The sequence below is a fragment of the Solanum stenotomum genome, chromosome 1, assembly GCF_019186545.1.
Source record: "Solanum stenotomum isolate F172 chromosome 1, ASM1918654v1, whole genome shotgun sequence".
Lineage (NCBI taxonomy): Eukaryota > Viridiplantae > Streptophyta > Magnoliopsida > Solanales > Solanaceae > Solanum > Solanum stenotomum.
In genome coordinates this window covers 46,606,334-46,611,589 of record NC_064282.1, presented here as the reverse complement: position 1 = coordinate 46,611,589, position 5,256 = coordinate 46,606,334, and the positions used below count along the sequence as shown (strand labels likewise).

The 5,256-nt window shown below is 33.5% G+C and overlaps 1 pseudogene; it reads right to left on the bottom strand.

Moving 5' to 3' along the window:
• Window positions 1-3,783: 3,783 nt before the first annotated feature.
• LOC125853453 (protein SENSITIVITY TO RED LIGHT REDUCED 1-like) lies at window positions 3,784-4,859 on the bottom strand (annotated as a pseudogene).
• Window positions 4,860-5,256: the final 397 nt, after the last annotated feature.

Below are 5,256 nucleotides of genomic sequence, written 5' to 3'. Positions count from 1 at the left end.
TTAGTACAATTGATTTTTGAGCAACAATGACTTTGATGTTTTTACTCTTCATTCAGCTGTTAAAATGTCATATGTTTATATATCTTATTATTTGACATGATAGTTAGCTATTATTGTATACTTTTATATAGTAGAAAATACTTTAAATTTGGCAGGATTCATAGCTACTAAGGAACTTCGTTGAAATGGCAAGAAAATGACAGAGAAATTCTAGTCAAGGTGAGCTTTTATATGATTCTTTGGAGCAACAAAAACAACAAATCGGAAGAATGTCAATGCCTCAATCTCCCCAAAATTGGCCACAAAATGAAAGAGATGAATCACATGAAACAAAAAATCTTCCAGTTATTAATTATCATGATATTTATTCTTCCTTTCATAGTATAAAGTAGTTAGATAATTTTTATATAAATAATAAATTTGCCTCTTGTTATGTTTGATTATTTATAGATTCTGAGCAACAAAACAACAAATCGGAAGTATGTCAATGCCTCAACCTCCCCAAAATTGGCCACAAAATGAAAGAGATGAATCACATGATGCAAAAAATCTTCCAGATATGAAATATCATGATATTTATTCTTCCTTTCATAGTATAACATAGTTAGATAATTTTTATATAAATAAAAAATATGCCTTTTTTTATCTTTGATTATTTATATATTTTGAGCAACAAAAACAACAAGTCGGAAGTATGTCAATGCCTCAACCGCCCCGAAATTGGCCACAAAATGAAAGAGATGAATCACATGATACAAAAAATCATTCAGGTATTAAATCTCATGATATTTATTCTTCCTTTCATAGTATAATGTAGTTAGATAATGTTTATAAAAATAATAAATTTGCCTCTTTTTATCTTTGATTATTTATAGATTCTAATGAGAGTGAAGAGCAATCTAAGCGAACTAGGGGTCCCACTATGATGCACTCGGGATGGGGTAAAGATGGTGGAAATTTACATATTGAATTGAATGAACATGCTCAAGTTATTGGGTCAGAAGGAACTAGATTGAGTTCAAAACTTGGTGTTCTAGCACGAAATGGCATCTTAGCGCCACTGAATCAAAAGATTGGAGGCTTGTACCTAGTATGTACAAGGATAGAATATGGGCTCATATCAAGGTTCTTAGTATACACAAAACCTATATATTAAGATGTTTTTGTTTTTATATTTTATTTTATAAATGAGTTGTGTATTAAATTTATGTACAGGAAAATACTGACGCAACTGATGACATGAAATGCATACTGATAATTTTATTTGGATCTAAATGGAAAGAATCAAAGCATGAAGCAAAAACCATTGGATATGACCCATATAACACTGATATTGAGCGTTTAGCTCATTGTCCAGATAGAGTTGAAGAAGATCAGTGACGTTCATTTGTTCATTATTGGAGCTCAAAAGAAGCAAAGGTATGTGCTAGATTTCTATTTCTGCATTTGCTCTACTAAATGAGAATTTCATAGAAGTTGTCATAAATTATTGAAGTCGTGCTTTCCCTGATTATACTTCTTATTGTAGAACAACTAGAAGTTCTTTCTGATTTGTCCCTTTCTTCTAAATGGCAGAAATAATGTTGTTGTACATGTCCAGTTTGTCAACCTGCACAAAATGTTGTTGTATAGAAATTGATTGCACTTTGTGAAACTCAACTATGCTGCTTTTTTATATTTTTTCTTGTCTATTTCTTTTATATATTCAAGATTGCGCATGTCCTCTTATATATTATTGTGTTCAAATTTCTAGGAAAAGAGTGAGAGAAACAAATAAAGTCAAAAAAAATTGACTATGCCACACACATCAGGGAGAAAAAGTCATTCTCAAATTATAGACGATGTACGAAGTAATCACTATTTATTTTCTATAATTTATATATTAAATAATACTTATCGTGAATATTTAATGTCAATCTCTTACTATTCAAACAGATGACAAAGATGAATAATGGTGTAAACCCAACTCGTATTGAGGTGTTAAAAAAAACTCACATTAGAGCGAATAAAGAACTAGTAAATGAGATAGCTGGTGAAGTTATGGTAAACTCTTACTCTTTAAAAATATATAGGTACTTTCTTTCTATTACAAATTTTTTTTAAAAACTTCTCATTACTTTACCTTTCTTTCAAAAAGAAACAAATGGATGATCTTGCCGAGGTGTATCCTGAGTTGAATGTCCCTGGAAGTGCTCCTAATGATGTTTACTCCCAAGTAATGGGATCAGACACTCATGGAATTGTCCGAACTCTAGGAAAAGGAGCGTCTCCTAGCTTAGTATATGGCCTCGTATATAAACTATCTCAGGCTGAAAAAAGAGATTTTGATACAAGGGTTGAGATGGAAGTTCAAAAAGCTACCTCAGCTATGAAAATTGAGATGACAGAGAAGATGTATGAAGCCAAAAAAGAGATGGAAGCGATGGATAAAAAGTTGTTAGAAGCGAAAGAGGAAGCAAAAGAGAATAACGAAGTGATCGAGAGAAAATTATCGGAAGCAAAAATGGATATGGAAGAAATTATAGCGGATAAAGTGTAGGAAGGAATATAAGCATATGTAGAGTCTTAGGGAATTAATATTGATGCAAATTTAAAATCAGAGCAGGTGAAATAATTGTGTTGCTCACAAAAAAATACTTTTTTTAGATGAAAACTTAATTTCTCTTAATTATAACAGTCTTTCTCTTTTGCAATAGGTTCCTGATAATCCACTTAAAGATTGTCAACAACCATCGTCACTTGGTCCAGGTGTTCACACAAGAAAGGTTAGAGAAAATTTCATTAAAATTTTGAATTTTATTTTAATTGCGTAAATCCTAACATTTATATGATCACAAGATCAACTAATTCCTCTTTCTTGTTTAATATGGATTAATCAACAAACTGTTAATTGCGCGTCATGTACACATAAACAGTCTAAGTGATCATTTTTTTCTTTTGGTTCTTGTTGTTGTTGTTGTTTCAGTTGATATAGTGAAATTATAAACTGTGTTAATTTATCATATTATTGTCAACTGGTCTAATGATCATTGAAGTCTTGATCCGTATATTAGTTATCTATTTTGTTGCTCTCGGGTTGTCACCAAGAATATAGTCCACCTAGAACAACATCAAGCATGATGATTAGTTCACCAAGAACACATTGCTAGTTCCATGCTTCAATTTATGATGAATCGTCATAATACATGCTTGTAGCACTCTATCAAAGTTAAAATATTTTCCTGAGACTTAGAGAATGAGAGAAGCTCATTCGGAGAAACAGAACCAGCAGAACACTTGAGGTATTTGCCAGCGGAGGCCAAATAGTCAGAATAAGTAGTGGCAAGGAATGCAGCACAAGTAACAAAATACATATTGTTCCATCTTTCCTATAGATGAGACCTCCAGGAGTTTTCTGGGTATTTTTGTTATCCTTTGCAAGACATGAACACATAAAGTTCTTTGCTTTCTGCTGTTACTTCTCAAATACAGGTGCATTATGACCAGCTTTACTAGACATAAAGAACTGCCTAGATTGTTTGGCAGATCTTGAGTAATAAAGTTCTTTGCCTGGACTATTTAGCAGATCTGGTTCAACAAGATCAATATAAGAGTTATGAGTAATGATATTTTTACCTGTATGACTGTGACTTTTCTGGGAGTTGTCCTGATCCATCTGTTCTTGAGGTGTCTTAGGTCTCTCCTCATTGTTTGTATTTTTTTTAAAGAGAGAACATTTTCCTAAATCATAATAAAAAATTGATATTCAGTTCCAATGAAGAGTACAATCCAGAAAACAAGAGTTCATGGTTTAGAATGAGGATCAATGTCGAAAAAATGCCAACTTGAACCATGGAAGGCACGAAATAGATCATCTGAAAAAGGATCAATGGAACGCTCTTTTACAAACTGCCTGATTGCTACGATATGCTTCCTAGAATCAATGGGAAGCTCTTTTACAAACTGCTTGATTGCTAGGATATGCATCCTAGAATCAGCAAGTCTAAGATTTTTGTACTCTGACACGTGTTGCTCATACACCTCAAAACGGTTTCCAAACAGTGTCATATTACTCAATATATTATGCCTCCAATTTGCTTCTAGAAGATTCTCATATAGTTCAGCATAACAATGTGGCATGAAGAACATCGTAGGTCTTAAAGCTTGTCATTGACCCTGTTCGTTGACTATTAGGATAGAACAACCGAGAGCTGTCAGCACTCTAGATTCTGCCACAGAGATCAGTGGATCAAATACCTCTACCTCCCCAATCCAACTAAACATTATTTTCATTAAGATTGCAAGACTAAGTTGTAATCTAGGAGGCTCATACGTTTCTATGCTACCAATTCCATATATTACCATCCACATCTTTCCTTCTGAGCCCACAACTTTTAGAAACCTATCAAATATTTCAGGGGTTTGTAACTGATCCAAAAATGTCAACCAGAAGGAAGAGCTCTCGAGTTTCCTAATGCAGGTTTGTATTTTCTGCATCAATTTAGATTCTCTCTCTGGATTGGTCTCAATATCTGCTGGAGTCCACAGTTGTTCTTATTTTTACCGTTCGTGAATGATAAATTTATGAGAATTTCTTTTCTATTTTCCACGACGAGGCAATACAACAATCTAATCTTCAGCTGGGTTAGGCTTGTCAAGAGCTGGTGTGTTTGCTGATGTAGCCATTCCTCTCTAGCTACTTGAGAATGACACGGACTGAATATGTTTGAAATATGTAAAGTCAAGGACCTAACCCCAAAATAGAAGTAAAAACCTCACAGATGCTTTTCTATTGAAAAATAAAGTGAAATCCTAGCCTGTACTCTTTCTCCTCACTAAGATTCATCCATGTTTACCGGAGAGCTAAGTTGTTGTTGCATCTAAGAAAGTCAACAATGGAGCTCAATTCTCACCGGGACCTCATTGTTTTTATTGTTTTTGTTATTCTTATTTTATCTGTGATGGTTTATGAACTTGTTGCATACGACTAAAAGAGGTGGTTAGTTCTAGAGATTACACATGATTGTGGATTCTGTGCTCCTACTTTTCCTCTTTCTCTATTTGTTTTTTCTGGAAGTGGTCTATTGAGTTAAAGTTCATTGCAGGGGATTGTGGTTCACGCTATTGCTTTAACTTGTGACTACTCCTTCACATTTCAGTAATATATATCAAGTGATTATCTCTTAATTTCTACTGCCCATTCTCCCTTCCTCCTTTATATTCTAGAAAAGAACATATATTTGTGCATGATGACTAATTCATGGGTTGGGGGAACTG